This window comes from Megalobrama amblycephala, linkage group LG2 (assembly GCF_018812025.1).
Source record: "Megalobrama amblycephala isolate DHTTF-2021 linkage group LG2, ASM1881202v1, whole genome shotgun sequence".
Taxonomy (NCBI): domain Eukaryota; kingdom Metazoa; phylum Chordata; class Actinopteri; order Cypriniformes; family Xenocyprididae; genus Megalobrama; species Megalobrama amblycephala.
The window spans coordinates 43,168,610-43,180,720 of record NC_063045.1 but is presented as its reverse complement, the minus strand read 5'-3'; the positions used below and the strand labels follow the sequence as shown (position 1 = coordinate 43,180,720).

General features: G+C 38.5%; 1 protein-coding gene across 4 annotated transcripts in view; it reads left to right on the top strand.

Annotated features, from left to right (window-relative positions):
- The window catches only part of pcdh1a (protocadherin 1a), a 104,957-nt gene that overhangs the window by 51,901 nt on the left and 40,945 nt on the right, over window positions 1–12,111 (top strand). The window lies entirely within an intron of this gene.

Genomic DNA, 12,111 nt, shown 5'->3' with positions numbered 1-12,111 from the left:
GGCGCACACCTCCTATTACATTATCGTCACGGACCAATGGTAGTACGAAGGTGTTTTGCAGCTGGAGCGAACTTTCCCTGAAAGTTAACTTTGGCAAGCCGTTTCGAACTTCCAAAAAGAACACAAAACGAACTTCGTTTTGGCCTGATTTTGTTCAAAGTGACATCACATCAGTTCTTTCTTCGATTTTGTTTGAAATATACCGGGGCCTGAAGTGTTTATATTAATATATCACTAAGAATATAAAAATGATTCAAACGCTTACTTTATAAAAAATCATTAAAGACTTCACAGCAAAAAAGAAACGTGTACACGATTTTTACAATGATAATAAAGGCCCGTTTACTTGCTAAACAAGTATAAACTTCCAAGAGATGTAATACATTGTGTACAACAGGTTTTTCAGCAAAGTTTTGATCAAGTTGATAATTTAGAGGCTTTAGAAATGTTAGTATCAAATATAGTACAGTAGTCTTTATAGAGTTAATGACACATACTAGAACGTCTTTGTTTACATAAGCATTGCAACACCATAAAAGAAGGAGAAACCGTGCCCTTTTTTCATTGGTTCTCATGTGTATCGTCAATGCGACAGATTTAAATGTATAAAAATGATTTGAGAACTAGGGCAGTCTCCCACACCACCTTTACAGAACTTCTACAATACTCGTCCCACACCTTGAGACCACTGTTATACAGTAACTGTCTTTAGTAGTATAATTTTTAACTGTGAACTATCTTCCAAGCTATTCCATCATAGTCTATTAATAGTGATGCAAAAAACAATTCCAGAGGGAGCTCCTAAAGTCTAGCGCACGCTTGAGAGCTTTGTCATCTCTCCCCACAATCCCATTATATATCAGGTCCTTAAAGCAATTTGAGGCTGAGCTCCATGCATGCCTTCCAGCCAGGAGCTTTAGGGACTGAGATATTAACTCTGAAATGGAGGTTTAAGAAGGAAAAAGGTGTCCACTTGGGAGTGGATACTGAGGATTAATTTCTCAAGTGCTTTTCTTTCTTTCTTTTTTTTTTTTTTTTTTTTGTGTGTGTGCCTCTCTCCTTTCCCTTCCACCTCCACATCACAGCTTAATATTCCAACTGCCTCTCCCACTGTCACTCAATATTTTCAAAACAAGGACTTTCAGAACACAGCACAAATGAAATGCAATTTAGGACACAGAGCCCAAGTGTTTGCCTACCTCTAAATGCAAACACTTGCATTGTGGCTGACCAGTGCATCCCTTTGTATAAAGACTTTTTGCAGAAATACACCTGGATTAAATGGTAATATTCAGAAAACTTGACACTTACGCGCCACTGACACAGCTCCACTTTCTAATGTTGTAAAAGAGACCTATGTTATTATTTTATGTTATGCTGTGAAGGATGCGTACTCTTCTCACAGGAAGTCATATTTTTCACGTTGAAAATCGCAGGTATATACCTCTCATATGTTATGAAATGGGTTTTTCTCCCCAGCCTTAAAAGAATCGGCAGATGTCTCGGGTGCCCTCTGATATGAAAAATTCAATTTAAAAGGATGAGAGAGAGAATGGTGCCTGGGCCTATTTTCATTCTCTCACACGAAGAGATATGAGAATGATGTTCTATTGTGAGGGGGAAATGATGCCAATCGAACTGCAGAGAAATTCCTTCATAATTCAATTCAATTTCCTCCAAATCCCAATGGCGGCCTACAGTTCCAGAGAGGTGGGGTGGGGGAGAGATGGAGAGATTGTGAGGGAGGCAGAGAGGGAGTGACAGATGCCAGGTGAGAAAAGGGAGGAGAGAAAGGTAAAATATAGAGGGTGTGAAGGAACTGGGAGTAGAGAAAGGTTAAAATTTAGATGGTGTGAAGAAAGTAAAGGTGAGATGGAGAGGTGTTGTAAGAAGTGTAGATTAGAGTGTTTGTTTCGCATCTCGTCTCTCTGATGGACAGGAAGCCGAAGAGTTTGAAAGGTTATGGGTTCACAGCAAGGTCAACAATGACAGCCATTGTGACAGTCAAGTGAATGTCAAAGCTGGTCTAGACCAGTGCTTTTAAAATTTGCAAATTCCTCACACAGACTCTTTCATCTTAGGCCCCCCAATATAAATGTATTCATTTTAGAACAATTTAAAGGGTTAGTTCATCCAAAAATTTAAATTAATTACTCACCATCATGTTGTTCCAAACCCATAAGACCTTAGTTCATCTTTGGAACACAAATTAAGATATTTTTTATGAAATCCGAGAGCTTTCTGACCTTCGATATAGATGGCAATGTTATTCCCACTTTCAAGGCCCAGAAAGGTAGTAAAGACTTTGTTAAAATAGTCCATGTGACTACAGTGGTTCAACCTTAATGTTATGAAGCGACGAGAATAATGAGAACCCGGAAGTGCTGCACTGTGTTTATTATGTCACCTGCATGGGAGACTGACATGGAAGAGAAGAAATTGTTGAAAAAGTTCTTATTTTTGTTTGTTTGTTGCACACAAAAAGTATTCTCGTCACTTCATAACATTAAGGTTGAACCAATGCAGTCTCATTGAATATTTTAAGAGGCCAGAAAGCTCACAGATTTCATCAAAAATATGTTAATTTGTGTTCCGAAGATGAACAAAGGTCTTACGGGTTTTGAATGACATGGGGGTGAGTAATTAATGACAGAATTTTCATTTTTGGGTGAACTAACCCTTTAATTAAGACATTACTACATTATATGTTTTATAGCTTTTTACTTTTTGACATAAATATCCTTTAAAAAATATTTTCTTTCTAAATATTTTTCTTCAAAAACATTTCTAGTCCATTAATATCTTGCAATTTTTTTTCAAGTCATATTTTTATCAACAGTATTTTTATATTAAAATAGTTTAATTGTCATGTTGTCATTGGTATTTATGTAATTAAAAAAAAAAAAAATCAGGAAAATTCCCTAAGAATGCATTGTGCTTGTTTTTAGTGCCATTTAATTGGCCATGCTGTCTTTTTTTTTTTTTTGGTCAATTCACTAAAGAATTATGTAAATCATACACGCGTCCTTCTCTTTATAATGTGATCATCATCATTTGATTAATAACTGCTGCCATGATCAATAGAAAATGTGCACAAACATCTCTTTGTCATAAAATTATGTCTCCTACCTGCCTTTCTGTGGGTGATAATTGCGCAGGAGGCAAATAGCGCTAAATTTTGTGAATAAGGCTAGACACAAGCAAGAAGTGTGTTCACATTCATACTATTTCAGCACATTTACCCGGACGTTCTTCAAAATATCTTCTTTTGTGTTCTGCAGAATACATACAGATTTGGAATAACATGAGAGTGAGTAAATGATATGCAGAATTTTTATTTTTCAAACTACAAACTAACTCTTTACCTGAATTGTGAGTGGTCATGTTGAAATAAAAAAAAAATTGCTGTGCACAAATGGATTATACTATATATTAGGGGTGTGCTGTATCTGTGACAATGTCAAAATTATTAAAGGGTTACTTCAGGATTTAGCATTAAGCTTTGTATTAGTAGAATACCACTAGTATTTTCGAATTACCGTGCTTTCCCCCTTCATATCAGCCCGAGATGAGAGATTTATGCATTTTTATTCTGTAAAAAAGCCTCCGATGACGCAAAAATCGTCATTTTGCATCATCTGAGACTTTTTTGGCCAGAGGCTTAAAACTACAGCCAGTAATAGTAGGTAGTTCCGCATTTTTCACCACGCCCATACATATGCGCGTTTGAGGTTACTCACGGACATAGATCAAAGATTTTATCAAAAGTTAATTATATTTTTAAGCTTACAGTAATTAACTTTATTTTGTCTGCACTACATCAGTGGTTCATCTCGCAAATTTATCGGTCTCTGCAGTCATCTCAACCAATACAGCAACAGGCTGTTGTGATAACGTTAGCATAAATAGATAAATAGACTAACTCAGTTTTACAGAACAGTGGCTTTACTTTGATAACAGTCAACTTATATGCAACTTATATGTAATTGTCTATCTAACGTTACTTTGCTAAGTTTGCAGTTTTAATGCTACCTACAACACTACATATAGGCTACTGTGTTATCAGTCTAGAATCAGCGAGTCTTACCTCTAGGCGAATACGCTTAGTACCAGATGCCCAGGCTGTTCGTCCTCTGGGAAAGTGAATATCGATGGTATCGCGGTGTCCTTCAGAATGGTTCTCTTCATTGCAAGGATATTTGATTCGTAGTCCTCGTGCTTGAAATGGAGACTACATATTCTGCGTTTTTTTTAGGTTTTCTATAACGGTGTCATCTCCAAACTTCGGGTGTTTGATGGCCCGCAGCCACTGTTTACATCGCTCCAAATCTTTAACTTAATCGGAAAATGATGGAAACTTACTTGTCCTTTCCTGGTTTTGGGTGTACATCCAGGTACAAAGCAATTTAGCACCATTTCGCTGTAAATGTATGAACTAGCTCACGATTTATAGAATTAATATGTAACAAAGCAAGCCTAGTTGTTTGAATTTTCCTGGTAATGCCGCCTGTAACCGATAGGCGTGGTTTGGGCGTGGCCTCGCAAGGGCAGCAAAACAAGTGCATTCTGGGAGTTGTTGTCTTTCGTCCACATTAGTCAAAAATACATTTTCTGCCTTTTCTCAGTCTAGAAAGCTCCAAAATTCAAAAATAATTTCACATTTCTACTACATAAATGACCAATTTTAAATACACATTCATCTTTCCAGGGGTGAAGTACCCCTTTAATATCAGTATTCAGTTAAAACCGTGAGTGGCCGTGGTTTTAACTGGAAGTTTGTACTTGAAGACCTTTTTAAATGTAATTCTGTTCCCTTCATAGTTATCATTTAACAAATATGCCTTACCTAACTCAGAATAATTATTTTTTATTATAATTATAACACTTATTTAAATATCTTCTAATTGTCAGAGCCGATAGCCTCATAGTGCTTCAAGATGTAGTGCAGTCATGCTTCAGGCAACCCGAGTTCTTTGGGACCTTTCTCAATCCCAATAAATAAATTCATATTTAAATATGTTCTAATTAAAACAATAATACTAGATGTTAAATAAAAGAAAACAAAAACTTTATTTATTTATTTTTTTCCAGAACAACTTTGTGGACAGAGTTATTCACAAACTAAAGAGGAGTCAAACTCTATAGAAAAACAGCTAAGAACATGGAAGTTGAAAGAAAATGTGTATGATTCAGTATCTTGATATTACTCTTGACATTGAGCTGGTTTCTGAGAGATGCACAGAGATAGCAATGCGGCTTTTTGATTTGCGATCTTGCTGTGCTTATTTCATTCATTCGTCAATCATATCGTTCAAGGTTTAAATCATTTAAATAGACATATCAAATAGTAGAAATATGTAAGATGTAGTATTTTAGTTTATATTTCTCTTGCCAAGCTCTAATTTCTGTAAGACACATAGAGACGGCAACGTGGCTATTTGATTTGTGACTTTAGAGGTTTATGTATACCATTGTGTTATCTCCTGGCTCACCTGTTATCCAGCAACCACAAGGAATGACTGTGTCTGCCGAATATTTTTTCTATTATTCGGTATAATAGTGGTCCCTGGTTTAACCCCTTAGCATTCCTGTAAAATTTGCCTAAATACCTAAAAAAGGCATACCCAAAGTCAATTGCATACTGTTCTTGAACCTTTTGGAGTATATGCATGGTTTTGGTCTCTTTTGAAAGGTATGTGTGCCATGGGCAGTACAGTGGAACGCTAACAGGTTAAAACTTTTGCCCTAGACCATTGGAGTGAAGTATGTCTGTTTTTATTTGACTTTTTACTTCTTTTTTTTAGGCATTAAAACCAACAACTTGTATAGACTTTTCAGTGATGTGTCTGGAAAGGTCTGTTGTTTTGTCTGCTGTGATATATTATGTGGTAGATATTGAAGGTTGTTTTCTCAGCTGCTGTCCTATGGTTAATTTAGAGATCTTTCCTGCCCTTGTGCACCCACACTGAGTAGGAGATGTAGTGTGAACCTCTGTGCTCTCGCTTGGTTAAAGTCGGTGGGTGAACTCTTGCCGCCATGCGTTAGTCAAAGGGGATCTGAGCGAGCGTTCAGGCTGCAGGGCTGCAGGCGTGTGCGAGGATCAATGAGCCGCTGCTTCAGAAGGCATGTAGAGCAGAGGAAAAATGAGCTGCGCAAACAAACATGACAATGAAGGAGTGCACCTCGGAAGAGATGCAGCCAGCATAAAATCACACAGAGCTGGGGGGGTGGGGGTTGTTAGGCATATACGGATCCGTTCTTATTTTCCATCTGACTCTCACCTCCTCGGCTCTTTCCTCTTCCATCCTTTAGAGTTGAGTTTCTTCTTTTTTTGTAGGTGCAATAGCTTGGAGGCAAGAAGTGTGACACTAGGGTCTTCAAAGAGTCCAGATTTATCAAAGAGACACAGGGAGGAAGAAATGGGGAGTTGGGGAGGAGGCACTCTGGGGATGTGTTTGGTGAAAGAAACAGAATGGAGGGGGTAGTCACGAAAAAGAGGAGAAAGTGAAGACATGAAACAAGAAAAAGAAGAAGAGCAGGTGATTGAAATGAGAGAAGGCAGGAGAAAGCTATTGTCAGACCTGTTTAGCATTCGCTAGTGGCTAATTGCACCAGCAAAGCTCGGTAGATACAAACCCCTCTGTGTATGAGAGAATGCATGAGAGCTTCTCCCTCGATAGATCTCCCTCCCTGCCTAGAAAGCCGCACTCCTAAAGCAGAATGTTTAAAACTGGTACAGGGTTTGAGGCTGCAGCAGCACTGACACAGTAAAAGCCTGCATTGGCCGTACGCAGAGTACAGGGGATCGAGCTGCCACTTCTAATGACAAATCTCATAGTTCACGCCATTTGGTATGACAGCATGCAGGAGTAATGGGCTGAATGAATCACTGGTAGGAAAAGCTCAGCCTCGCCGCCCTGCCTGCAGCTTAAACCACCCTGTGTATCGGCTATCCATTTGTGGAGTATTTCACCTCAAACCACACCTTATGCATGATGAATAGAACAGCACTCCATTATCTGCTCAGAGGCACAACACCCAAGCCCCCCCACCATGTCTCTGTTGATGGGACTTCATCTTGATGCCATATCTGTGGGGAATTATTTCTGTCAATTGAAGTGCTCTTGCATATTCAGTTCTGCATGTTTTTATTACACTGATCCGATAAGTTGCGGTAACTCAAACCATTTGAAGAAACCGATTTCCTTAAACCATTTAAGTTTTAAAACCAATAATAATGAGTACTGTAAACTCATATACATTAAGTTGAATTCACTTATATTTTAGTGTTCGTTTAGTCAACAATTAGAGTAAACTCAACTTAAAGACTTACGTTTATTCCAGTTTATTAAAATGAAATAAAAGCAGATCATCAGTCATACAGCGCTATTGTGGCTGTGGTGTGTCACGTAACAAGCGATGACGCGTCACCATGGAAACAATAAAGCTATACGTTCTAAATAATGGTCACCTTGAAAAACTCACGCTGGGGGCTCAGCCAGAATATTTTAAACTTACGTGTGAAAGGGTTAAACGGTTTGAGGAAACCGATTGCCTTAAATGATTTAAGTTCATCAGACTCAAAGTAATAAAGTTACATAAGACTAAGCAGAAACTAACATTGGTACAAAGCAATGATGACAGAACAGGAGCACTGTAAAACTCAATAACTTCAGAATACTCAAAACATTTGAGGAAACGTATTACCTCAAAACATTTAAGTAAACTAACTCATTTTTTAAGTTAGTAGAACTTAACATTTTTGTGACAAGTCGGGCGGGGCCGAGAGCCATGGAAGCGGAGCAAGGCCAGTGTGGTGCACACACTCTAAAAAATGCTGGGTTAAATATGGACAAAACCAGGGATTGGGTTGTTTTTACCCAGCCATTTTTTTCAACCAATTTTGGATTTATTTTTTTAGCCAGCAATATAGTGATATAGTAAAAGGCATGTTTTTGCTCACTCCCAAATAGGGGAAAATTTGTGGGGTATTTTAAGCTGAAACTTTACCAGACCAGAGACTTATATTACATCTTGTGAAAGAGGGCATAATAGGTGCCCTTTAACCCAACCTGCTGGGTTTGTCCATATTTAACAAAACTTGGGTTGTTTTTAACCCAGCATTTTTTAGAGTGCAGGTGTCTCTCATTAACAATCACGTCACCGGCATCTCTTCACTCCCACAGTTCTCAGCCTCGCCCCACTCATCCTAATGTTAATTGCATTCAGTTCATTTACATAAACATCACATTCAGATCTTGGTTAAATGTTAGATAGCAAAGAACACATGCTATTATAACTATCAAAGAAACTGTCATTATATACTTGCATGTTTATAATCAAACAACATACAGTATGTGTGGTCTTAAAAGTTCTGAGTCTTCAACCTAACCACAGGCTCTACTCTTCATCACAGTGGTAACCCTACAAAACTAACATAACAGAACACAGAACATTTTTTTTTCTATTAAGTACAATGAACTTTCATTATTATTTGAGTGAAACAAACTCATTTCATTTAATAAATTTCACTGTTCTGTTTTACAGCGTTGTCCATGTTCTGTTTAGTTTTACTCAGATTCCTTCAGGGCCTCGTTGTCTTTACAAAAGGTAATTGAACCTTTCTTTTGTTTCAAGCCCATTTGAACTGCCAAACCCAGTAACCCTTTAACAGTTCTCCATTTCTGTCCTGGAGACAGCAGATTAACACTCACCCTCTCCAGTCCAAGTCTCTCTACAATCTAAGTCTCAGTCTCCAGTCCAAGACCCTCTCCAATCCAATGCTCCCTGCCTAGTTCTAGCCTCTGTCTGCAAAAGAAGGCTGTATGCCTGTTCCAAACCACTCTCTCCAATCCAAGACTCCCTGCCTAGGTCTAGGCTGTCTCTCCAAAGCAAGACTCTCTGCCTGGTACAAGTCTCTCTCTCTCCAATCCAGGACCCTCTCCAATCCAAGATTCTCTGACCCATCCAGAATTCTCTGCCCAGTCCAAGGCACTCTCCAGTTCAAGACACTCTTCGATCCAAGACTCTGTTCACTCCAGGTCCCTCTAAAATCTTAAAATTCTCTCACCGGCTCTTCTCCCAATCTAAGACTCTATCATGAGACTCCTCTCTCTCCAAAGTACCAAACTCCAGTTATCCAATTCACAGTCATCAAAATCCATGCAGGTCGATTCTAATCAGGGATCACTTTATTCCAGGCATCAGTGCAGAACCTAAGCCAGCAAGAATGCAGACTGGCCCTCTTACATTGAGAGCCAAGGCCCTGTTCCTTTATCTTGGTCCTGCTTTGATGCGACCCCCACTACAACATCCTCCATCTGCAGTGCTCCCCCTGGAGGGAGAGAGAGAGAGAGACTGGACTTGGTGCTGAGACTCTATCCCATTTGCAAGAACTGCAGAGCTGCAGCTTCCAGCGCTATTGGGGGGATAAAAGTGCTGACTCTCCAGCAATGCCTGTAGGAGCAGTTTAAGCAAGAATCCATATTTAAATAACTAAATGCCTCTCTTAGGTTTAAATAGCAACGTGTCTGAAGTACAATTCTAGTCGCTGAGAATGCCATTATTTCAGGAAGGTACCTGGGATGGCAATGATATTAGCAATTAAAATATCATAACCGCAATAATGCGCTTTCCCTAATAAAACCGCACTTAAGGATTTTTCTTTTCAAAGTCCTTTACTGTAGATCAAACACTACAATTTGCATACTACATGTGGCCTTGTAATCACTACATCCTTTTACAGTGATCAAGCAGTGCCATTTGCATTTTCTACAAAGCATGATAAGCACATTTTACAAAAGATAAAACAGTGACTAAAACGTGCGCCACCCGAAGAATGGTGTGCATGCAGTCCCTTGCACATCAAAGACTACAAATTAATAAGAAAATTAAAAAAGGAAATACATTAAAAAGTGTCTGCCCCAAGACAAAAAGCCCTGTGGTTCTCCCTTGTATCTCTTTCTCTCTTCCACACAGGCACACACTCCTTGTATGAAAGCTTTGACAACAGAGGGACTCGTGCTGCGAGTCCATGTCTGAGTTTGCTAAGGAAGTCGATGTAATTACTTTCCAGTGAGAATGTTCGTCTACGCACTTCAGTGCCTCACTAACCGTAAATACCAGGGCACAAGGGAGCACATGAAGAACAGGCATACAACTCATATAAGCATGAGAGAGTAAAGAGTGAGCACAAAGTACAAATGTTTTGTAAAAGTGTATGTATGAGAAATAAGGGGATGTGTATAAGTAAATAGATTTGGGATGGGCAGAATGACCAAGATCTTATATTACGGTACATGTAATTTTATATCATGGTAACAGTATACAGCATATCACAATATAGTTAATGATGCTGGAAAATCAACCCCTATATACTGTATATATTAAAATATATATTACAATGTTAATACATGGTTATTTAATATATAAAACATTTTTAGTTTCCAGCAACATGCACTTTATTGTGATATAATAAATCAATAATCCATAAGAAGCCGTGCTTTTCAGTGAATTTATAACAGCTAAGGGGTGTTGTTAAAACCCCCTTAGCTGTTATAAATTCATTATAAACCACGGCTTCACAGGGCTTATTGCTTTTATAAAACGGTTACCACACATTACAAATGTTAACAGCAAAAAAATATGTATCAATGCAACTTTAATGAAGTAAAATCATTAAAAGGCTTCCTTCTGCTGGAAAAAAAATAGTCCCTGACCGTGAACAGCAACAGAAGTCACATTATTATGGCATTAGATGGTGGCAAAGATTGTCTTTAAGAGCGAGGCACTCAGTCACAAAGACTTTTATATTGAAACTTGTTGTGAATGTCAGTGTCAGCAGGGGACCGTGAAACCTACTAACTGTTATAAGGACAAGATCGCTGCGGACATTCAAACAGATTTTTTATTATGAACATAGGACTGACCTGAAGGAAAATGCTAAATCTGAATGCAGGTAATACTCGGTCACTCAATATCTCTCTCACAATACTCTTCTACATAATGCAGTAAGCTTCAATGAACAAAATCAATAGAGAACAAACATATGTTTACGTTGCTAAGAGTGGTTGCTAAGACCGACACAGCAACATATTCATTCAGTGGTGCAGTGACACTTATGTAATGCGGTCAGCTGTATGTTTTCGGGAATTTTACAACAACTTCAAACGCGGCTTAATCAGAATCAAGGGCTGGAGTTTTAAAAAATTAAAAAAAATACTGTATACTGTTCTCTATACACGCACACATAAATTTATATCATGCATGTATACAGTGTGCATTCACACATTGGTTGAATTCTATAGTGCTACAAGTTACAATATTGCAGGACAATCTACAGTTACACTGGATGCACACAGCTCATTGCAACGCGTCAAAACAAAATCGCTCACATTATAATTAACAAAGCTGTCTTGAAATGAACATCTGTGACACTGTTTGGAGAGCATGCTGTCGTTTTCCTCTTGGTGCTGGATTTTTAGAATTGTGCTGCAGATATACTGTGCAGCCCTAGCATGAATGTAAATGAGCAATACGTTGCATGACTAGCTACGCAAATGTACAGATTAATAATATTTGTATGTGCACTGCATTTCTAAACAATTTGGTGCATTAAATTTTCGTAAGTCAAGAAAATAATGTGCATACAAATTGATGAATGAGCTTATAAATAAACATGCTGAATTAGAAGGGGAAAAGAAAGCCTTGCGACTTTAGGATGGTGAAGTACGTAGCCTTAATGGCCTCTCTATATGTTTTAAATGGCCGTGTTAATGGGCTTTTTATATGAACTGAAATTGCTCTCTTAATGGCCCTAATTCCTACTCTAAAATGGTTCTGTTTGCCAGTCTGTGTGTGTGTTTGTACGTGTGTGTGCAGCCTGGCACTATCGATCCCTCCCTGCAGTCGACGAGCTTTGAGCTCACACAGAATAGGGAATGGAGGCTTTTCTGCAGGATTCTGTGATTTCCACTATTTTATGAGCTCTGCGCCTCTGTATTTCAGCATGAGTGTTTGCCCTCATTGGCCTTGTGAAAAACAATGTGGTCACCTAAGCAGTGATATCAAAGGAGAATTATATTGCTTTCCCCCTCTGCCGAGAGATGCTCT